This window comes from Balaenoptera ricei, chromosome 3 (assembly GCF_028023285.1).
Source record: "Balaenoptera ricei isolate mBalRic1 chromosome 3, mBalRic1.hap2, whole genome shotgun sequence".
NCBI lineage: Eukaryota > Metazoa > Chordata > Mammalia > Artiodactyla > Balaenopteridae > Balaenoptera > Balaenoptera ricei.
The window spans coordinates 112,761,319-112,785,315 of record NC_082641.1 but is presented as its reverse complement, the minus strand read 5'-3'; the positions used below and the strand labels follow the sequence as shown (position 1 = coordinate 112,785,315).

At 49.9% G+C, this 23,997-nt stretch overlaps 1 long non-coding RNA gene across 1 annotated transcript; it reads left to right on the top strand.

Moving 5' to 3' along the window:
- Positions 1 to 1,832: 1,832 nt before the first annotated feature.
- LOC132363785 (uncharacterized) lies at positions 1,833 to 21,370 on the top strand. Its single transcript, XR_009502655.1, has 3 exons — positions 1,833 to 1,876; positions 2,921 to 3,096; positions 21,302 to 21,370. It is a non-coding gene; the product is annotated as an uncharacterized LOC132363785 (long non-coding RNA).
- Positions 21,371 to 23,997: the final 2,627 nt, after the last annotated feature.

The window sequence follows — 23,997 nt, the reverse complement described above, 5'->3', positions numbered from 1 at the left end:
CCCTGTCCCCCTCTTGAAGAACAAAGATGTTTATTAATTAGCATATGGAAGAAAGGCTCTGATAAAGCCTACAGTAAATGGTATTTAAGTCTTTTGCCCGCAGTGCTTCCCAAACATATTTTTCCATGGGACCCTTTTTTTTGTCCACCCCACCCACTATCATCCAGGGGCGCATCACCCTAACCGTAAAGTCCAGAACTTATGACTGGCATTTGGGGCCCACCCTACAGATTTCATTGGTCAACCTCTCTCCTCTCCTGCCACCAGTCCTCTCCACATCTTGCATGTTCTTCTCCTCCAAGGCATAGCCCACAGCTGTCTCCACCTGCTGGAGCCACCTGTTCCCTTAAACACCCAAAGACCCCTTTTCCCACCTCATACCCACTGCTGGCTATTGCTTCCAACCTTGAGTATCCTTGAGTACCCCTGGATGCCTGTCCTCTCTCCCTCCCTCCTCCTTTCCAGGTCATTCCTTGCTGCTCTCTGAGTTGCCCTTGTGAGGTTATGGGCATGGGATACCACACCTGACAACAAGCCAAGGGGGCAGGACTGGGTCTTGAAGAGTTCTCAGAACCTGAGCCCCCTCACTCAACTTCCTACCCCACAGGGACTCTGCCTCAGGCAGCAGAAGAGCAGAGGGTGGGATCGGAGGTGAGATGCGGGTGGGGTGACAACCCAGTACCAGCTTCTCCCCTGGGCAGGGACCAGATGCTGTCCCCATGCCTGAATCTGACACTTGGTGAATGAACGATCAATGATGGTTCTTAGAGAGAAACCCCTACCCCCAGTTCGGGACACATTTCCCACGTGGGAATTGGCCAACTTCCCCAAACTCAAGACACATCCTGGCTGGAGCTGGCTATGGGCCGGGCACCTCCGGGGTTAGCGGGGCAGGGCGGGGTGTCCTGGAGAGCCGCGGATGGGCCTCACACCCAGCCTGGGCCAGGACACCCAGTCCTTGGCCGAGGCCCAAACCAGCTCTGTTTACAGAGTCTGTCAGCTCTGTTTCCCCCTCCCCCCCCTCCCCCTCCCCCTCCCACCACTTCCCCTAGAGTCTAGGGGGCTGGGAGACGGCAGGCGGGGCCTGAGGGAGCCTAGGAGGCAGCCAAATCCCAGGCCGGCCTCTCAGTACTCCTCCCCTTCTTGGCTCTTAGGGTCTATCCGCCCCGTTCTCCAGTCTTCTGGTTTCCCCTTTAAAGCATTGAGTGGGAATGCACATTTTAAAAGAGAAATCTGCAGAAGACAATGCTTACTCCCAAGGAAAGTTTAGCTAATGGTGGAAAGAAAGGAGCAGTGCCGGTAGGCACAGGGAGACTTTTCCAGGCAAGGGGCTTCCTGGATACCTCCAGACAGCCTGGAAGGAGGTTCCCTCCTTCCTCAGGACCCCAAACCTATGGGACCCTGGGAGTTTTTCCAGAACTGCCGGAGGGACTTGGCGCAAATTAGCTGTAGCCGGGCGGGTACGCCGGGGGCTTTCGAGGGGCAGACACGTCTTGAGATAAGGCCAACGGCCGGCCGGGCCGCAGTGACTCAGCTGCAGCGGCTGCAAGGAAGCTCTGCGGGCCCCGAGGAACGGGACACAGGAGGCGGGGCCCAACCCGGGACGCCCCGCCCAGCCCCAGGGCTCCGGGAAGTTCCGGCCCACCACCCCCAGCTTCCCAGAGGCGTCCGGATTTCCCACGGGTTTCCCCATCTGCTGCAAATAGTAACAAAGGCTGGCACTTTCAGAGCGCTCACTAAGTGTTAGGCACTTTGCCGGCATCGTGTCTTGTTACCTCCATCAGAGCAGGCGCCACTATTACCTCCATTAAGAGACATGGAATCTGAGGTTCAGAGACGCCGAGCGACTTGCTCAAGGTCACACAGCTACTGAATGGTAAGGGCCACAGTTTCCAAACCCCCAGACACCTCTTGCCCCTTCCCAGCTCCCATGTCTCCCATGTCCTGCCCCTCCAAGTGCTAGCAGGTCCCCTGGGGGGTGCCTCCCTAGACAAAACCAGAAACCTGGACATCCCCTGGTCTGGGGCTAACTCAGTTCAAATATTCATCATTTTGAGGCAATTGCAGTGGTCTTGATTACGTGTCTGCTGAACTCCCAGCCTGGTTTCAGGTGGCGGCAAAGTTTCCCAGCCCTAGGTTTCCCTTTGACCTCCACTTTGAGGGGAAACTCCTAGGAACAGGGCTATCCCCGGGGAACACTGGCCTGACAGCACCCAGCTCTGTCCTCTGGAGAGTCGCAGTCTCCAGAAAGCCCCTGCCTTGCTCACAGATTAGCTCCCCAAACCTGGGACCTTGCCAAGTGAGAAGCTGCTGGCTGGCCCCTGCCTGTGTGGGGTCAGGGCCAGGACTGTGCCACAGAAAGCCAAGTCTGAGCCCCAGAAGGGGTGGAGGAGCAAAGAGCACCCTGGGGCTGCCCTGGAAGGTAGTGAGCTCCCTGTTATCTAGGGTGGCGGAGCACCTGTGGAAGAAATGATTCAAAAAGAGGGTGGGATGAGATGACCTTTAAAACCCCGAATTTCTCTATTCTATGAGTCAGGCAGTGTCCAAGTGAATGGCTTGTTCTGACAGCTGCTTTAATGGAAACTTTCCCAGACTCTCCCACTTCCTTCCCCTTTGACCTCTTTCTGCTGCGCTCCATGATCTTCCTTCTGGAGACTCGGAGAATATTGGAAAGAAGATGACGCCCATGCATCCCTGCCTCAGTTTGCCACTCTGTCCCAGTGGCCATTGTGTGGGCTCTGGGAGGCTCTGATTCATGGGAGAAAGGAAGGAGGAAAGGAAGGAAGGAAGGATGGAAAGAAGGATGTATTTTAAGATGAATGACTGCCTCCGGTTGAGCTGGTCTGACCTGGGCCCTAGTCCCAGCTCCAACCTCTTCTCCCAGATATGTGACCTTGAACAGTGTCACTTTACCTCCCAGGTCCTCTGCAAAATGAGAGAATTTTAACATCAACCAACCTTCCTGTGAGGGTAGTTGGTAGCAACAATGAGTGACTACCATGGGTAAAGTCTTCCCAAGCACAATTGTGTGATGGCTCTCAGCGGGCAGCCCAGCTCTACAGGCAAACATCATTCTTCGTGGTTCTGTTTGAGGAGGTAAGTCCGCAAGGACAGGCAAGTTTTGGTGGGAGAGAAGGGAGAGAGAAGGGGGCCTGAGCAGGGGCTGCAGGGGATGGGTTTCCTGCAGTGGGAAGAGCTGTCCTAAAGATACTACTGTGTATCACTTCTGCGTGCCAGGCATGGTGCTAGGGGCTTCACACACACTGTCACATTTAGTTCTACCTATAAGGTAGGTACTAGTATTATCTCATTTTACAGATAGCAATATCAAGGCTTAGAGAGGTTAAGACACTTGCCAGTGGAGGAGCCAGAATTCACAGCCAGGCTGGCTGACTTTGGAGCCCTGTCCTACCCAAGTTCTGACTTGGGTCCCTTGCCCCTTCCCCACAGCTGTCTTGGAGGCTGGGACCCAGTGGCCTGTCTGATTGTGCCTAGTCCTCCAAGATCCCTCCCCTTGCCTGGCACCCTCCTCTGCCAGCTGTCCTGTCCAGTCAGAGTGGCTTTGGCCAACCAGAGACAGTCTGGCATCATGGCTGTGTTGGACCTTGTACAGAGAGACCAGGGTTGATAGGGGCTAGGATCAAAGCCTCAAATTACAGGAGATAAATAAGATGTGAGGGAGGGGTCCTGGCTGGTGCTGAATCTTGCACAGCTAAGGAAGAAAGGAAGACTGGGAGGCAGGCAGCCACCTCTGCCTACCCTGCACGCAGAACTAAGAAGTGACCTTGGGCACCTGAAAGCAGCTCTGGTTCCATCAGGGTTGAGGAAGGTTTTAGACAGTTATTTAGGAAAGCTGTAAGACTTGAGGCTGCCCTAACTATAAGATGATATTGGAGGACCCCAAGATCTTCCCCAAACACCCCCGCACACATATACACACACTCTCCTGTCAGAGTCAAGTCTGGCCTGGGGCATCCCCTGGTCAAAGCACTGCCCTGCAGTCCTCCTGGCCATCCTGGAAAATCTCTGTCCAGTGGCACAGAGCCCCCAAAGGGGGCCCCCTTCCCCTTCAGTAGAAGAGTCCCCTCCTTGCCCTCTCACCTCCACTCCCAGTCAACTCTTCATCTTTTCTTGGAAACAAATTGCTCCCAACTTCAAAGCATCATAATTCCCCCCAAAAAGCAATCTCAGGAATGTCAAGGGGAAATTATTGAATTATCCTGGTTGGCAGAAAAATCTAATTTATAGCAAAGCATTTCTCCTGAAATCTTAATAGATTTTTTTTTTCCTCCAATGGATTTTAATGTGCAATTGTTTCCCGGGCTTGGAAATTTAGTTTGAAGCACTGACATAGCTTTTCAGTTCTTGATTTATTGCCAGCTCCCTGCTTTTGAGCCTGATAGTAAACCCAACATCCTATTTTCTCTTAAATGTGAGAGGACTGCTCTGTCTGTTCAGCCTGCTGGACCAGACATCTGATGGCACTGCCACCTCATTAAGGGTGTGAGGGAGTCTGGAGACCTGGCTGAACCCTCCCTGCCCTCCTTGACTGGCTCTCAGGGGAAAGTCCCCACCTTGAGGATTTTGCTAGCATGGAACCTCAGTGCCATGTGTATGAGGATACCACTGGTCTCTGGGGACCGGTCGGGGCAATGGAATGGCTAACCTTCCTCTCTGCCCACTCCCTGCCTCCTAGCCTATCAAGGTGCCTGGTGCAAAATAAGGACTCAGCCAACAGGTGTCAGTTGAAATAGAGGGTGGCATGGCTGAGTGTCAGAGTCCTGCTTGGGCCAATGACAGCTTAGGCTCCCATTAGCAAAGGAATGTTGTGTTGACATCTTTGCCCAGGCTGCAGTCCGTTGGATTGGAATCATCTGGGCATAGCACAGGGTGCTGGCAAGGGTGCTGCCTAGATAGAGGTCTCAATTTATGGGGGCATGGCCAGCACTGGGGAAGGGGGCTGGAAGGCCCAATGGCATCAGAAAAATGCATCCTCCCCAAAAGATGAGAAACTCACTGTGCCCCCAACCACCTTTCAAGAGTATCTGACTAGAGCAATGCTTAACCAGAACTCGCTAATAAGGAGAGTGGGCTTTTGGAATGAATGACTGGCAGAGAAAGGAGATATTTAGGAACAAAGCCAACTTCTTTTGAGCCCTTGGAATGATAATATCGATTTTAAAGATGCAGAAACTGAGGCTCTCAGAGAGCGGCAGAAGCTCACGAAGCTCTGGCAAGTAGCCAAAGTGACACTGAAGCCCAGATGTTTGACTCCCTGAGGGCTCATCTAACAGCGTGGGAGGCTGTATCAGGGTTATTAGCCTGACCCTACAGGACCTAGCAAAGATCAGGATCCTTTGGGAGGGCGGGGGTTCCTCAGGCCCCTATGGAAGCTGCCCTCCATCCAGTTTCAGAGCAAGCTGACAGGCCCATGGAGACTCCATCCTAGGTCATGGTTGTTCTCTGGAGGTTTCTTCTAGCAGTCCTCCTATCCCTGACCCCATCTTTCCAAATATCCAGAGACCCTAGAGATTTCAGCCTCTTTCCTCCCAGAGATTGCTGTGGTGGCAAGTGGGAGAATCACCTGGCCAGAGAAGGGTGGTGAACAAGGGGCAAGGGGAAGAGGGTCTGCACCTTTCCACTCACTCCTCTCGGTAATGTGCCCTTCTCCATCTCTCCCTGACTGCCTGGCCTTCTATCCTCAGGGAATTTGGGTTTCCTCTCCCAGGGCATTACCAGGAACAGAGAGACAAATGGCCTGACCCCTGAAAAGCTCTGAGGGGCTCCCTAGGCATGGAGGGCACACCCTGGCCAGGGACTGGACATGGAAGTAGGGGGAGCACTAATGCCCCCAGGAGAGCCACAGGACACAATCTCATGGGCAGAAGCGGCCTGGCATGTGGGTTACATTGTTTACCACACAGAGTAGGATGGCAAGCAGGGATGGGCACTTCTGTCCCACGCCCAGAACATGAGGCAGAAGGGTGGCGGGAAGGGAGGGGGCGGTCCCGACTTCGCTAGCTCACCTACTGGCTCACCCTTGAGAGACCAGGGCTCTTGGCGGTGGCTGAGAATGGAGATGAAGGTGACAGTAGGATTTAGGGCAGCCCTTGGAGCCGTCAGAGGTGGCTGTTGGGAGAGCACACTGGCTGAATCTCCCCCGATGGCCCACCCCTCTAGCCATCAGCCCCTCTCTTGGCGCCTCTCGTGGGTCCCGGGCCGGCCTCACCCCACAACACTTCTGCACACGGCCAGGCCCAGCCCCTGCCTGAAACGGACCCTGGACACTTAGTGAGGCCCCTCCTACCCCGTCCAGCTCTCTGGAGCAAATCTAGGAGCGCAGCCAGGAGTGGGTGGTTTGAGGGAGCTCACAGGATTGTGGGGAGGAGGATCGGGGGCAGGCGTTTCTGTGTGGCTTCAGGACAGAACCAGGCCTGGGGCTGAGCATCCTAGAGACCCTGCTCCCATGAGGAAGGCGTCCTCACCACTCAAGCTGCGAAAGCACAGAACAGGAGGCATCATGGGGAAAGAGCGCCCTGCCAAAGGGCTCCTCCCCTAGAGGCCTGCCTCTCAAGGCTACACCACACAAGCTTCTGCTCAGGAGGTGGGGAGCTGCCACCCTGGTGAATCCACTCTGTTCCTTCAGATTTAATGACTCCCAAAATGTCATCTCTGCTGGGACAACTCCCTGGCTCTGTCCCAGCCAGCTGGAACCCCGGTCACCTCTTCCCTCCCCAGTGCTCGTCCCTTTACCCTTTGGCAGGCCTTAACACCAGACATGGCTGTGAGCCAGGCCCAGGAGAGCTAAGCGGTAGGTGGGTGGACAGGAGAAGGAAACCTGAGTAGGCTGGTCATCTGATCCCAGCTCCTGGGAATGGGAAGCTCATGAGAGGCCAATACTGGGACCCTTCCCTGAGGGTGTCAGGGAGCAGGCTTCCAGGATGGGGGCCGCTGCGGCACTGATCGACACTTTCCAGAAGGGCACGATAGGGATCAGGGATGAGGAAGCCACTGATGGGACCCCAAACACATGGCAAGTCAGTCTTGGGTAGGTCTGGGGGCTTTGAGGGTCCCAACTGGTCAGCTAGGGGGGCAGATCCAAGGGGGTTTCTGCCTATGGCTCCCTGGTCACAGTTGTAGTTTGGTAAGATGAGGTGTAGGGCAGCCCAGCTCTGGAAGGAGCTGTGCCCGGTCAGGGCCTTGGCCCCAACCTTGAAAGCCCCCTGTGCCGCAGCCCCTGCTGACCAGCTATTCTGATCAGACTGTGGGGCAGGGCCCTTTTCTAGCGGTTCTGAAGCTTTGCCCTCTGGTGAGTAATTTCTTGGAGTTTGTGTCTGGCATCAAGATCAGAGGTTTTGCTCTCCACCTTCTACCTCTGAAGGAATCATGAAGAAGAGCCCTTCTTGAGGGCCCTGGGGGATGCTTCTGATCTGAGAGAGGGCTCCAGAGGCAGGATGAGGGGCATGTATGGACCTGAAGTGCTTGGGGCAGGAGGCTCCTGTACCGGGTCCTCCAGCCCACGCACCTTGGCATGGGCTCCCTGGGTCTGAGTCTGACAGGCACCACAGGTTGATATGCTTAATAGCGGTCATGCAAAAGGCACAACTGCCACCCAAGCCCTTGGCCGCTAGCCCATGCCTCAGTCCCACCACCTCTTAGCACCGAGCAGACTCACCAAGGGCAACCTGGAATGGCTGGAGCTCCAATTGCAGCTGGAAGGTCAGGGTTAGACTCGAAGAACTTTCTGAATATAAGAGCTGTGATGTGTAACCAGCAAAGGTGAACTGACCACTCATCTCTCAGTAACCAGGTGCCAGACTTGTCCCTTCAACCTGTCCTGCCACTGGTTAGATCTCAGTAAATGGTATTACCAGCCACCTATCCACCCAAGACCCCTGGGCAGCGAGCCCCTCAGCCCCATGTCCAATCTAGCCACAGGCCTTGGCATCCCTCCCTCCCAACACCTTAAGAATCTGTCCATAGCCCTCCACCTCCACTACCACCACCCAGGCCACGCCACCGCCACCTCTCTTCTGGATGCCTGCAGCAGCCTCTCACTGTCTGCTTGCTCCTACCCATGCCCCCTGCTGTCCATTCTTCACCCAACAGCCAGAGTGAGCATCTCAAAATGTAAGTCAAATGGGTCTCACTCCTACTACAAACCCTCCAGGGCGCTGTGATCCCCTTGGGTAAATGTCTTGCCCAATCTGACTCCAGCCCCATCTCCTGCTACCTTGACCACAGAACTCAGCTACAGTGGCCTCATTCTGTGTGCCCCTAGCTTGACTATGATTCTTCCATCTCTCTGGCCTCTTAACTGTCACTTACTCATCTTTTAAGACTAGGAAGACTTTTCAATCTGCCAACCCCCTCCAAGGCTCTGAGAATCCCTGCTGAACCTGAATCTATCCCCCCAACACCTGTCACCTCTTGCTGTCACATTTCTTTATTCTTGAGTCTACCTACTTGAGAATGACAGTCACAATCTAGACCACACACATCGAACAAGACATGTGAAATGACCACAAGTTAGAGAGGTAGAAATAAAGGGAGGTTGGTGGTAGAGGTGGGGAACAGACAGCCCCCTTCCTTTGCCCCCATCCCTCCCACTATCTCCTAGGGTCATGAGTAAGCTCTCAGAAGAGGACACTTACAGATTCAGGTGCCTACTCCCATTCAACTTTTTCTTTTTTTATTGTGGTAAAATATACATAACATAAAATTTACCACTTTAGCTATTTTTAAGCGTATAGTTTAGTGGCATTAAGTAAATCCACATTGTTGTACAGCAATCATCACCATCCATCTCCAGGACTTTTTCATCATCCCAAAATGAAACTCTGTACCCATTAAACAACAGTTCTGCATACCTTTCTCCCCCTAGCCCACAACCACCATTCTACTATCTGTCTCTATGAACTCTACTCTAGATAGCTCATACAAGTGGAATCGTACAGTATTTGTTTTTTTGTGTCTGGTTTATTTCACCTAGCATAATGTCTTCAAAGTTCATCTATAGTGTAGTATATATGAGAATTGCCTTCCTTTTTTTTTTTTTAATTAATTAATTAATTTATTTATTTATTTTTTGGCTGCGTTGGGTCTTCGTTGCTGCACGCAGGCTTTCTCCAGTTGCAACGAGCGGGGGCTACTCTTCCTTGCAGTGCACAGGCTTCTCACTGTGGTGGCTTCTCTTGTTGTGGAGCACAGGCTCCAGGCACACGGGCTTCAGTAGTTGTGGCATGTGGGCTCTAGAGCGCAGGCTCAGTAGTTGTGGCACATGGGCTCAGCTGCATCGTGGCATGTGGGATCTTCCCGGACCAGGGCTCGAACCCGTGTCCCCTGCATTGGCAGGCGGATTCTTAAGCACTGCACCACCAGGGAAGCCCCTGCCTTCCTTTTTAAGGCTGAATAATATTCCATTTTATGTATACACCGCATTTCGTTTGTCCATTCATCCACTGATGTACAGTTGAGTTATTACCACTTTTTGCCTATTATGAATTATACTGCTATGAACACAAGTGTAAAAACATCTGTTCAAGTCCTTACTTTCAGTTCTTTTAAGTGTATACCCAGAAGTAAAATTGCTGGATCATATGGTAATTCTTTTTAATTGTTTGAAAAACTGCCATATCATTTCCCACAGCAGCTGCATCATTTTACATTCTCACTGGCAATGCACAAGTGTTCCAATTTCTCCACATCCTTACCAACACATGTTATTTTCTGTTCAGTTTAGTTTTTTGTTTTTTAATAGTAGTCATCCAAATGGGTGTGAATTAGTATCTCATAGTGATTTTAATTTTGAATTTCCTAATAATTAGTGATGTTGAACACCTTTTCATGTGTTTACTGGCCATCTGTGTATCTTCTTTGGAGAAGTGTCTGTTTAATTCCTTTGTCCAATTTTAAATTCGGTGTTCATTTGTTTTTTGCTGTTGAGTTGTGGGAGTTCTTTATATATTCTGGATATTAACCCCTTATATGATTTGCAAATATTTCTCCCATTCCATGGGTTTCCTTTTCACTCTATTGGTATTGTCCTTTGATGCACAAAAGTTTTTAACTTTGATGAAGACCAATTTATCTATTTTTCCTTTTGTCGCCTGTGATTTTGGTGTCATTTGCAAGAAATCATTGCCAAATCCAATGACATGACATGGAGATTTTCCCTTATGTTCTCTTTTAAGAGTTTTATAGTTTAGCTCTTATGTTTAGCTCTTTGATCCATTTTGAGTTAATATTTGTATATGGTGTAAAGTAAAGATCCAACTTCATTCTTTTGCATGTAGACATCCAGTTTTCCCAATACCGTTTGTTGAAAAGACTGTTCTTTCCTTGTTAAATTGTCTTGGCACCCTTGTCAAAAACCATTTGACTATATATGCGAGGATTTATTTCTTGGTTCTCTATTATATTTCATTTGTCTATATGTCTGTCTCTATGCCAGTGCCACACTCTTTTGATTACTATAGCTTTGAAGTAAGTTTTGAAATCAGGTGATACGAGACCTCCAAGTTTGTTCTTTTTCAAGATCGTTTTGGCTATTCAGGGTCCCTTGAGATTCCATATGAACTTTAAGATGGATTTTTCTATATCTGAAAAAAACATTGTTGGGATTTTGATAGTGATTGTATTGACTCTTGTGAGTTTGTTTAAGGAGGGCCTGGGCCAGCTAGGGTGTCCCAAGGTGACCAGGAACCAGCAGTGCAGTAAGGATGAATGGTGGTCTGAGCAGAAGGAGAAGGCACAGACTTAGCACATTGAAGAGTGGGGGCAAGGGGCTACCCTTCTTTAAAATACTGAAAGCTTTGGCTCTTCCCAGGTTTCCATCAGAGACAGGTCTCCATGGCAGGAGTTTACCCATTTGTGTAATGGGCATTGCATTCCTAAGCCACTGAAAAGGCTCCTCCAGAATCAAATGCCTCCTCCTTTTCCTCGGTTAGGTTTTTCAGCTCTTGAAAAACCTTATTGATTTATTAGGACCTGGTACTCCCTATCCTGGCTCTTAGGGATATTAGCGCAAATTTTGATGTGGCTGAGACTCTGTCTCACTCCAGCCCCTGACCAGGTCATCCTTCCAGTCCAGCCAGCTACCCCTTCCAGGAGGAGCAAGTTCCCTCAAGACTGTGGGGAATAGGAATGTGTAGTTCTGGGCCCTCAGGGAGAGGATGGCTGGGCAGAATCTCTTCGTGAAGATTATAAAGATGGTGTCCTCATCCTGGTGCATCTTATAAGCAGATCTGGACCTCAGCAGGTGAGGTCCACCTGCAGCAGTGAAAGCAACGGTGGACACAGGCAGCCTTCTTGTGCAGCCTAGACTCTTGGGAGATGATTCACTGGGCCCTAAGCCATACCTCTGGCTCTGTCTCAGAAAAACTCCTACACTCAGTCCATCACTGAAGACAGACAGAAGGATAAATGAGTAGACTCTGAGCCCCTGATGGGGCACCATTCCCAGTTCTAAGCTGTGACACTCATCCACCCTGCCTGCCGGGCCATGGGAACACAGGAGAGCCTTTACCGCTGTAACTCTAGGAGGCATGGCTGGGGCTTCTGGCCACGCATCCTTCTCTGGAAGGGGTTGTCTAACTCCAACTCTGACAGAGGGCCCAGGGGTTTCTGGCACAGCCTGAATTTCTCTCTCAGTGTTCATATATATGTGACCAGGGGTCAGAAAATAAGGTCCTCGAGCCAAATAGGAACCTTTATCCCAGTTGTTTTTAAAGCATCCCAAACTTTATCAGGCTAACTGGAGTCATTTTAGATACAGAAGTAAAGCAGCCAGCAGGGAACATTCTTCCTATTTCAGAGATGAGACGATAGAGGCCTAGAAGGTTACGTCAATGCTGGGAAGGGTCTCATCCAATTGAGCTTTTGTTTTACCAAGTGAAATCTATCCATCTGTTCATTCATGCATTCATTCAGTGCCTACTACTGGAGAGGTCCCTTGCCAGGGTCTGGGGATACAACAGTGAGTAGGACAGAAACTCTCTCTCATGGAAGTCTGCTGGGGGAGGCAGATGCTAGCAAACAAACAAATAAACAAAAACCCCTAATGAAGGGAAAGAAGTAATGGAACATGGGTCTATGGGAGTATTTAACTAAAGAATCTGACCTGGATCAAGAAGTCAGTGAGATGCCACAGAGCAACTAAGCCCGTGCGCTACAACTACTGAGCCTGTGCTCTAGAGCCCACGAACCACAACTGCTGAGCCCTCGTGCCACAACTACTGAAGCCCCTGTGCCTAGAGCCCGTGCTCCACAACAAGAGAAGCCACCGCAATGAGAAGCCCATGCACCGCAACGAAGAGTGGCCCCCGCTCACCGCAACTAGAGAAACCCCATGCAGCAATGAAGACCCAACACAGCCAAAAATAAATACAACAAAAACATAAATTTATTTAAAAAAAAAAAGTCACGTGTTCCCTGAGAAAGCAGAGACCTGAAGGACGAGTCAAACAGACAAAGGGGAAGGGGAAGAGTATTCCAGGTAGAGGGAACAGCATGTGCAAAGGCCTGGGGGCTGGAGGGACAGGCCCAAAGAGGAAAGGTCACCTGGGGAGCTGGAGACCATAACCAAGGGTTTGGGATTCCTACCTGTATTCTTCCACCATACGCCACAGCCCAATGCCCACATGTTTCATGGCCTCAGATAACACCCTCAGCCCCTATTGGACTGCTCACTGCACCCGCAGGTGCCCAGGAGAGCTCAAAGAAGGACCACAGAGTACAGAATATCAGAATTGTGCAAAGAACATATAAGGTGTATCCAACTTTGCTGAAGCCCCTTCAGGCCCTGTGGCTGGTGGAGGCCTCTGGCTTGAGTTAAGACTAGAGGCCAAAGATTGAGTGCTGAGTAGAAAAGTTTTACTGCCAAACAAAAAACTGTTCCAGCAGAGAGTCTAGGTTGGGGAAGGGGGAGAAATGGGGTTGGTCATGAACTATCTCTGTTCTGTATTCAAAAAACAAAGTTTCTGAGTGTTGCTGATTGACTGGGGATATCTGGCTTGTAGGTCAGGGGAGCACTGGGTTGGCTGAGAGTGGTCGGCTGTGGACCTGGGGTGTCTGCTTCAGGATTATGGTGTCTAGCAGCCTCTGTGTATACATGATATGCCCGAATCAAGATTTGGGTGCCCAGTCAGGTCTGCACTGATGTCAGCAGGCTAGATGGCCAGATTGGGGCTTATCACTGGCCTTCAATTCTTTATGTATGAAAGTGTGCGGGGATCTCCAGATCCCTACACCGAGTCCAGTCCAGTTAATAATTGTTTGCTGAATGCGACTGTCGATCTGTGATCTATGTCCTCAACACCTAAGCCAGGGTCGCCTTCCTCTTCCTCACCCCCACATGCTGTGTTGAATTCTATTTCCTCTCATCTTCCACTGTGCCTGCCCTAGTCTAGGCTACCATTATTGCTCACCCAAAGGCATTCATTTCCTCCAAACTTATCACCTCCAGCTCATGGTCTATGAGTCATCTGTCTGAAATGTCACTTATCTTCTTAAAACCTTTCCTTGACTCCCTTTGGCCACTGGGACAAAGCCCTGAGGTTTGCACACCCAAGCAGTCGACCTCTCCAAGCCCACCCACTCCATGTCCCCCTCACACACTAGGCTCAGCCACAGTGAATTTCCAGTTTCTCCAAAGTCATGCTCCCTCTCACTGTTAGGCCTTTGCCAGTGATGTTCCTTCTGGGTGGAATGCTGTTCTCACCTTCACCTGGCCACATCCTGCTTATTTTTTAAGTGTCAGTTTATATGCCAATACCTTGGAGCCTTCCCTGACATCTCTAAATTGGGGTTAGGTGTTCCCACCTTAGTGTACCACAGTCCCTTCTCTTCCTTAAATATTTATTTGAATTGGAGTGTGGGGGAAAGATGTGGTACCTCGGGTTATTTAAGGAAGACGTCTATCCCCTGTTGCTCAAACTGCCTAGAAACATGGGCTGGAACCTCTGGAGAAGGAGATGCCAGCGCAGCCCCGCTTCTTCCTCTAGTTCCTACTCTAAGGAGGGTGAGTAGTCCCTTGGGCGGATTCTTCTTCTGAGCCATGCTGTAAGGAGACTCACTGCTTCGCCAGCAGGGCACACGGTGGGTAGAGGGCTCCAGGCTGACCAGCCAGAACACTGGACCTACAGGGGCCAGGCGAGGGCCCACGTTGGAGAAAGGCAGGCCAGCGTTCAAACTCTGCGTCTCTCCATCTGACCGAGTGACCGTGCCATTAAAGCTGCCTGACTTTCCGCTCAGCTCAGCCCGGGCTTATAGTGGGGGTTGTGCTAGGCCAAGAGGATTCTCAAGCAGCCTGGCTGCCTTTTGAACTTGAGTGTCTGGCTCTTGGGTGAACAGAATGAATATCCTCCCGTGAACTAGAAATGCCTCCCTGGGGCTCTGTTCTTTGAAAGAAATCAAGGGGTCCCACAGACTGACCTCGAGGCCAGTGATGTTTTCCAAAGTCAACACAAGTCACCACTCTCTAAAACCTTCCACCAACTCTGCTCCTCCCCACCACCACCCTGCCACCGCCATGTCAAGTGGTGATGGAAAGTTCTCAAGGGCCCCCTCTCCTGTTGTGTAAAACGGGCACCCATGTGCATGCCTGACTGTTGACTGGGGTGAGTTCTAGGGAAAGGAGAGTTGGGATGACACAGTCATTTTACTGTGTATGCTTCTATAATGTGGGGATGTTTTTACAAGCATGTATCACTCCTATAATTAACGATACAAATCTAGTAAAAAGTTCCATCTTGTAGGCCATAGGTTCGGAGGGCAGAGGGTGACAAGGAAGACTTGATAGGTGAGACGGCACTGGAGCTGGGCCTGGTCAGGAGGGCAGCAGCGGCAAGGGGACCTTTGGACCCGGTAAAGGCAAGATCCAGGGCTCAAAGATGAGAGAGCTTTAGGGGAAGAGGACAAAAAGGATGGGCACACACTGGGCTGGAGGAGGAGTTTATGGAAGACTGGTGAGAGGTGAGTTAGTACTGTAGTGTGTAGGGCCTTGGATGCCAGACCAAGGAGTTTATATTAAGGGGTTTTTGAACCAGAGAGATGTGACCTGAGCTAGGCCTTGGGGCTGGAGCTGGCATAGGTGAGAGAAAGGCCAGGCCTGCCAGGAGGCTATTTGCATATCCCAGTGAGAAGAGCAACAGTCAGGGGAAAGGGGTTCCTGGATGAATGAGCTGGGCTGGCCAGGACCTCAGCACTGATGACCCACCCGCCACCTGCACCACAAATCTTCCCAAAGCCTCGCTGGGCACTGGCAGCTCTGCCTGAGGTTCCTGGTCCACCTGTAGCCAGAGACAGGGTGACATCCCAGTGTAACTCTGGTTCAGTCTCACTTGCCCACCTTGACCCAGAAAGGAGGTGGACCTCTTGGGGCCTCCAGTTCCTTTTGCCTTCACAGAAGAACTCCAGAGCAGCTGTTTGATTTTGGGTCACCTGGTGATTCATTTGCATATCACGTTTTCCTGGGTCCTAGAGGAAAAGCAAACCTGTACACCACCAAAAAAGTTACTAGGATGTGTCAGCATGAGCCAGATGACGATTCTTACACTGTAGGGCCACCTGCAAGATGCAGGACGGTGCTTTGGCAATGCTGGGGATTCCCAAGGGTTCCAGAGAGGCCCAGACACCTCAACGGACTGGGTCTGACAGCAGGGAGGGTAGGCTAGAGTGCCCCACCCAGTGGACCTCCCAGCCCTGCCTCCTGCCCCATCAGAGGCTGCTGGGGGCAGTCATGCCTAAGGGGCCATCCAGGGTCACTTGAGGACCTACATAGAGACGGACTGGGCCTTGGGCAGGTTCTTCAAGATCAAAGAACCCTTCTCCTCTTCATAATTATGGTTCCCCCCCCTGTTATGACCAGCTACCAAGGACTCAAAGTTGAAAGAAAACCCGACGAGCAGGGAGGGAGCATCTTCTCCCCTCTCTGACTCCTCTGAGTTGTTTAATGGAAAGAGATCAAGGCTACTGCACCCTGAAAGGGCCCAGAAATTTCAGAGTCTAATGAACACATCAGGCAAGGAAAATCTCTTCCTCTACCGCTGGTGGTCTCACAGCTAAGAGCTCTGGGGCTTGCTGTTCCCCTCACCTAGATTCCCTTCCTCACCTGGCCCCATAGTGGCTGAGGAACTCCTGTTCTTTCTTGCAGGTACCACCTCTTCTGTGAAGTGAAGCTTCCCTTTACCACTCTACCAGCACATTCCCCTCCTCCGTTGTTTCTGTGTCTTGTATTTAACCTATCACTGCATATTGCACCCTCTGCTGTTTTACTTTATTTATGGTCTGGTGTGATGTCATATGAGCCTTCCTCTGCTCTGTGTCCCCGGGGGTAGCCGAGTGTCTGCCTCATTGAGCAGGTGCTCACCAAGCATTGCTGTAACAGAGCCACAAAGCACAGTCCTGGATTACCCAAGCCAATTCCAGGCCACTTTGGGATGCTTTACCCTTCCTAACTACCCCCTACCAGCCCACCCTTAGCCTCCAACACCCCCCTACCCCCACCTGAGGTTGGAGCCTGATGTCAGCCACACCTGGAGGTGTCTTTCTTGAAAGGGTCCTCAAAGTAGCAGTCTGTAGAGGTCCCCCAAATTCTCGGTGACCTTGGCACTTGGGCCAAGGCAGAGCGGGGAAGGCTGGAACCGTGGTGATCCCTCACTGCTCTGGAGGTTGACCCTTGTGCAGCAGCAATGTGGCGATGATTGACAACCCATGTACGATAAGGAGCATGGGTTGTGACCCGGGTGAGTGAGCACGCTGCCTACCCAGGGTGTCCCGACACCCCATCTGGAGATGGCCTGGTGTGGACTCAGGACCCAGGATGTGATCCAGCTTGAGCTATGGGCAGGGCACGCGAGACTAGCCAGGCGGGTAGGAGACTGTAGTCACCCTCCATGAAGCAAGCACCTCTGAATCCTCAGTCCATCTCTTCCACCCTCAAGATAAGGATCCAAGGTCCAGGCAGGCATTGGCAGTGAAGAGAATGCCAGCCCCTGCCACAGGGGCCTTGGCAGTACCAGCTGCCCCCTTGGATGCCCCAGCTGTAGGCTTCTTGCTCCAGACTTTGCATTCCTCTAGGATGACAGTGCCCTCTGTCACCGGCCACTCGGCCAAGTCAGAGCCTTGCCCTCCTTCTGCCAGGGCAGCTTTTCTGTGGGCTTCTCAAGCCTTAGAATTCTCTGGCTGGCTGATGGCTCATCTTCTGCTTAGCCAGGCTCCAATGTCGGGCTCACCCCCCAGCTTGAGTCAGCACCCAGCTGGCTGCTCAAGCCTTGGCTCTGGTCTCTAAGAGGTCTCTGGGCAAATCTGCAGCTCAGCTCTAAACACTTTTGCATTTGGTCTCTTTGGTTCATTGATCAGGAATCACACGATCTTTTAAAAACACAGCTGGTAGAGTTGCCCATCTGGGCTTCTGCATTTGGATCATAAGTTGGGCTGCCTAGAATTTATTTAAACCTGCAGGTCTGGGTGCAGAATGAGGCTGCTCTCACAGTGTCTCCTGTGATGATCTTCTCATTTTCTGGATCATCTTAATTCTTGGGACCACTCTTGGCTGGGTTTCTAGGACTCAGTCTGTTTTTAATGTTCATTTGTCTCCTGAGTTCTTCTAAGGACTATTTTCTCTTGACACTGAGATTCACTAATTACAGGATAAAGCACTTATCTGCACTCCTCCCCTGTCCCTGCAACACACACACACACACACACACACACACACACACACACACGTTTCCCAGACAAGATGGGTCAGAAGTCCTTAGCCAGGTCAGTAACCCAAGATAGTGATGTCCTCTGTGCTCCCCTCCCCACACCATCCTTTGAAATATACACAGGACATTGCTGATGTGTCAGAGACTGCCAAGTGTCCCCCAATATCTGGTCTAGCTGAGTATATGGCATCCAAAATAAATACTAAATTTCCCAGCCTCCTTTCCAGCTATGTGACTAAGTTTTGGTCAATAAGCTATAAGTAGGATAGTGTATGCAACTTCTTGAAAGGCATGCCCTTCTTCCTTTCTCCTTTTTTCATGCCAGCCATAAAGTACCTTCTGTGATGTGATAGCTGGAGTTAGAGCAGCCATATTAGAATATTAGGATGAAGCCACTCTCTGAAGATGGCAGATGTGGTAGCCCAACTTCCAAGATGGCCTCCAGTAATTCTCAACTACTGGTATGTCCTTGTTTCATTCTCTCCCATATTCAACAGGACTGACCCGTGTGACCAACAGGATATTGCAGAAATGATAGTGTGATTTCTGAGACTACTTCATAAAGGACACTGCAGCTTCTGCACTTGTTCTAGGCTAGTGGAAGCCAGCTGCCATGTTGTAAGCACACTCAAGCAACCCTATGGAGCATTATAGGTGGTGAGGAACTGAGGCTTCCTGCCATCAGCCAGAACCAATGTTGCAGTGCCAGTCAGGCCATCAGGTGACCACAGCTCCATTCTGACATCCTGACTGCAACCTTATGAGAGAGCTTAAGCCAGAATCACCTAGCAAAATTACTCCTGAATTCCTGACACACAGAAAGTGTGAGGTAAGAAAAGCTTATTGTTGTTATAAGCCACTGAGTTTTGAGGTAATTTGTTACACAACAACAGAGGAAAAAAACAAAATAGAAGGAGCCTTGATCCTCTGAAATTGTGGAGGGCCATAGCAACCCTTACATTTACATCAGACTTTTTTTTAAGAGACATAAATTTCTCTTATTTTCACAACTATTATTTTGAGTTTTCTGTCATTCCTATTCCTAGTCTTATTTTGGAACTACTCATTCAGAAACTCTTTTAAGAATTGCTAGCTGGAAGTGCCTTTGGAGGCCATCCCCGTCATTCCTGCTGCCAGGGGCATGTTGAGGCCTAAATCTTCCCAAGATGATGGGTAGTTAATGTCTAAAAATGTCTGTAAAAGGAATTTTATAATGAGGACCACTGGCCAAAGATCAGGGGACCTTGGCTCCACTCCCTCCTGAGTGCTATCACTTATTTAACACTTTGGTGACCTTACCTGGCACAGAGGGACACTGTCTTTATATGGGATGTCCATGAGGCTCAAACAGATGTGTAAATAAGCAATTTCGAGAGTGCCAAGCTGCTCTACCAACTGAAGAAAGCACTCTTGCTGTGGGTCTGGCTGTTTCTGTTTCTGGATGGAGTTAGCCTGCCTCAGCATTTACAGGTGTTCCTTTCATGGACCAGCTTTCAGGTGTGCATCTCTGTGGCCTAATGAACAAATCCTCACCAATGATGAGACACCCTGCTCAGATCCATTCAGCCATGGCAGCTGACAGGGCTTAGTGATGGCAGTCCTGATGGTTAGTCTAGTTTTTAACTAAAGCACTTCTTCCCATTGCCCTGGTTGCAAGACAGTGGCCAGCCCTCTGACACTTTCTCTCCACCCCACGTCTTGCTTTGTCACAGACCACAATTTCCAAGTGGACTAACCATCCAACATGATTCCTGTCCCCCAGCATCACAGTTCCCGGACCTGCTTAATGTTCCTTACCTTTTCCCATTGGCTCTTGCCACACTGCAGGATAGCCTCTCTGAAATCTTAGCCTCCTGAATTCTACCAGAGGCCTTGACCTCCTGCTTTCTAGATTTTTCCAGTCTGCTCTCCACTCCTGCCCTTGCACTTTAACAAAGACTTTCTGTCCCGAGAGGCTTCAATTGATTCTCCAGTCTGGCCGCATCAGAGTCATCTGAACAACCAACAATTTTCTTAAACCCTATATTAGTTAGGATAATGCTAGATGCTATCCCCAAATGTATATTGGCTCAGACAATATAGTTGATTTCTTGTTCACAAACAACTCACGTGCGTGTTCCTGATCAGTGGTGTGTGTCCTCCAAGTGATGATTTAGGGACCGGGATCCTTCCACCTTGTGGCTCTGCCATCTCCAACATGTGGTTTCCAAGGGGGCCTCAAACTAGAAGAGAAAAAGAAGGGTGGAGAAGGCACATCTGCTTCTTAACTATTTGGGGCTGGAAAATACATGTCATCCCTGATCAACATTCCATTGGCAAGAACGTGTCACTTGACTCCTCTCAGATGTAACAGATGTGAGAGGAGGGGTATATGCTGGGAAATGTAGCCTCTGCTGGGAAGCCCCTTCCTAGCCTCAACTCTGTTCTGTGGCAGGGCAAGGGATACGCTTTTTTTTTTTGGTGAACAGTTAGCTCTCTCTGCTACACACTCAAAAGGAAATGAACCTTCTGCCACAACTGTCTTGTAAGACTGCAGCCCAAGTACTACAGGCCGACCAACCTTCCTGCCTTCTATGTCCTAGAGAAGACCCTGAGGAGGACAGGTCAGTGCCAATGCAGATTTATGACCTCCAAAGCCACCAGGGCCCCTGTATTGCTAGGCCTAGGTCAGATTCTCTGGTATTTCCCCTAACAGGTGTTCCAAGCATCCTCTCCTTTGCCCTCAGCCCCTTCCCCACCCTCATTCTCAGCAGGTGAGAATTTTAGGGCCGAAGGGCATGATACCCCTCCACTTCTTCCCCTGCCCTCTCCTCCCCAACCACACTCATGTAAATTTGTCTGTGCCCACATTCCCTCCAGCTTCACAGCCTGAACTGCTCCCTAGATTTCAGACCTGTGTGTCCATCTGCCTCAGACTGCTTCTACCTGCATGTACATAGGTCCTTCATACTCACCATGTCTCAAACTCAACTCACCATTGTCCAGCCCATCCCCCTCCCCCAAAGCTGCTTCTCCTCCTGGGGTTTCTTTCTCCTGTGATGGCGACACCCTAACCACATGGTTGTCCTTGCTGAAAATCTGACGGTCATCGTTGTCTCATTTCTCAGGTTAAATCCTGGCCAAAACATTTCTTGAATCAGTTCCCTCCACTTGTTTTACTCAGTTCAGGTCATCACTTCCTGCTCAGATGCCTGTAGCCACCTCCTAACAGGTCTTTATGCCTCTAGTCTGTTCCCCTCCAACCACTCTTCACGGGCAGCCAGAGTGACAGTTCTACAGTACAAATCTGACCACAGCACTCAGTTTCTTGAGTGAAGTGTGGACTTTCTTCTGAGGCCCCCGAGTCCCCACATGACTGGCCCCACTGCAGCCAGCCCCTTACTTTCCATGGCACTCCAGCAACACTAGACTTTCCTCTGGCCATGCCCTGAGGATCCTTGATGCCACACTGGGGTCATGGGTGAGTGCTGCTAGAATATCCTTTGTTTTCCTCTCTCTGTTCTTATCACACTCCTTGGTAAAGCTCTTTTTGTGTGTCTGCTTCCCAACACTGCAAGGGCAGGAGCTAACACTTTGTCTCATGATTTCAGTGTCTGGGACAGTGCTCATCATACAGTAGGTGCTCAGTACATGCTCAGTGAATGAATGAAGATGGTGGAAAGGAACCCGTTGAAGGTATGGAAAATCTTGATTTAGATATGCTTGCCTTATGCTGAATGAACATTTCCTTCTCAAGAGAGCCAAAGTGTGTGTGTGTGTGTGTGTGTGTGTGTGTGTGTGTGTGTGTGTATTTATCTGTGAAATCTGATCCTTTGCCTGAGAGCCTCCCATCAATTAATCATGACTGGCCATTCTGCACAAAACCTCTTCTCCCAAAGCACTTTGCACAGAGGGTCTGAGCTCTCCCATCCTGCCAGTGCTGTGGGCTTAGTTCCTACCACATGACTGGCCTGGGCAGTAGACTCACACCCATGCCTCCCAGTGGACCTCCATGGGGACCAGGGAGGAAGCCAGAAAGGAGCATGGTCCCCCATTTTTAAGATAAGAAAACCTGTTCATAGGAGATGAGGTGATTGTACAAGGATGCAGAGTGAGGCACGTATTTGTTCTTTTCTACTGTATCATAGACCCACTCTGCCCCCTGCTCTCTGCAGCTGACATAATGCCCCGTGGTGCCAACACAGACCCTGGGCTCTGTGGGAAACTGCCTCAGACACCACCCCAGCTCCTTAGGTCATAATACATCTTGCATGTCAGCTACTCCCTTGGGTAAGGAATTATTGGAACAGACACTACCCAAGCTGACGCCAGCATAAAGAGGACTCTCACAGAATCCAAATGCACGAAGTCATCCCAGGAACTGGAAGCTCATTAGACAAACATTTTGTCTTTTGTGCTGGACTACAAGCCCTTTCTCCATGCATTTCTAATTTCTTCCCTTTTTCACAAAACCCTTAACCATCTTTTACAAGGCCCAACATGACCGCCAGTTCTGAGTCAGCCTGACTCACAACTCCAGGGCCCGCAACCAAAGAAGCAGAGTGTCAGGGCCTTGGGAGCACTTGGCTGGCTCAGCCTGGGTGATTGTTGGTTCTCCCAGGCTAGGCTTTCAGCCCTGGCCCATCACCTGGAACGTGTACAGCATATCAACTGGTACAAACAGGGCAGCAGGGGTTATCGGCAGGCGAATTCCAAGGAGGGATGTAGGTAGGGAGCCAATTACAAGTGTAGGGAAAACTGTGAAAGATGTTGAAATTTAGTGGTTGTCCAGAATAACTTACCCACCTAGGTTCTTTCTGCCTTTCGTGTCTTTGACTAGATATTTCTCAGCTCTAAAGATGGAAGTGAAGTTGTAAAACCTTGATAGTAATGCAAATAATTCCTGTTCACAGTTATACAGATTGTGTCCAGTGGAAGACAATTGACTATTGCCTTGTGGATTCTGACCAATTTTGCATCCATTTCTGAAATGATTTCAGCATTCCTTATCTGACTATCATGTGTGATAGTTTGAGTTCTCCTTTGAATTGGTTGTAATGTTTTAGTGGTTCTCTCATTAATTAATGAGTTAAACTAAATCTTTGACACATATTAATTTTATATCTTGGGACAGACATGATTATATCCTCTTTTAAAATTTATTGTTAAATACAGACAAATCTTGTGTGATCACATACTCCAGAAATATTATTGATGCAGAGAAAAAAATTTAGGATACACAAGAAACTGTTAGTGTTCACCTGTGGGGAAGAGGGAGGGAGGAGGCACTTACTTTTCATTTTATATCTTTTTGTACTATTTTAATTTTTAAACTATGTTAAAAGAATTTCAGTAGAGGTTGGCCAGGCAAAGGTTTAAGGGCCGTCTGTTTTCTTTTTTTATACTTTTCTCTAAAAAAAAATTATAACATTAACTATAATTATTTGTTAAGCTGTACATATGGTTGTTTGAACTTTTCTGATTGTATATTATATTAAAAAAAAAAAACTGATACATGTTAAAATTTAAAGGAAAAAGCAAACCAAATAGGAAAAACTACATCTTGGCATATTGCTCCAAGCCAGCCCTGGGCAGCCAGTGGTGGTTACAATGTGCTGCCTGTCCTCAGGGAAGAGGATAAGCTTCAGGCTCCACCCACAGGCCAAAGGGTTCCAGGCACCCTCCCTCCACACACACCTTGTATCAGGGGCTGTGCAGGTGAGGGACCTTCCTCACTGTTCAATACCTGTCGCATCCCCTCCCTTCCGCCTTCCTGGCAGCCCAACTCAGGGAACACTGATGGAAGATCATTCCAGAATGGGAACATTCCTTCCCCCTTCCCTTCCTCTCCTGACAACTGAGAGGCATCCCGCCCTCCCTGGCTTGCAGCTGAAAGGGAAGAATGACTGCCAAACCACTGCTTGCACAACAACGCACTTCTGAGCAGGGTACACACAATTTTTGTCAGTTGAATCCTGTCTTCCTCCTGACTTACATGATGGTCCAGATATGCTCTGGCTTCCATGCTCATGGGTGGTTCACCCACTAGTAATGGCTCCCAACACTTCATATTCTCTGTCTTCATTAACCAGCCTATGAATTGGCATTTTTTTAAGTTCATGAGGATGGAACCTTCCTTCTAGGGAATTTCCCCAAGCTTGGATATTTGTCTCTGCTGTTTTCTTAGTGTGTGTGTGGTGAGGGAGGCAACACCCACAGGCAGTGGGACCATTTCTCAGCCCCAGGAGCCTCCCCTGACCTTTGGCATGAGCGTGTGCAGTCCCTTGCATTGGGCACATCTGCACAC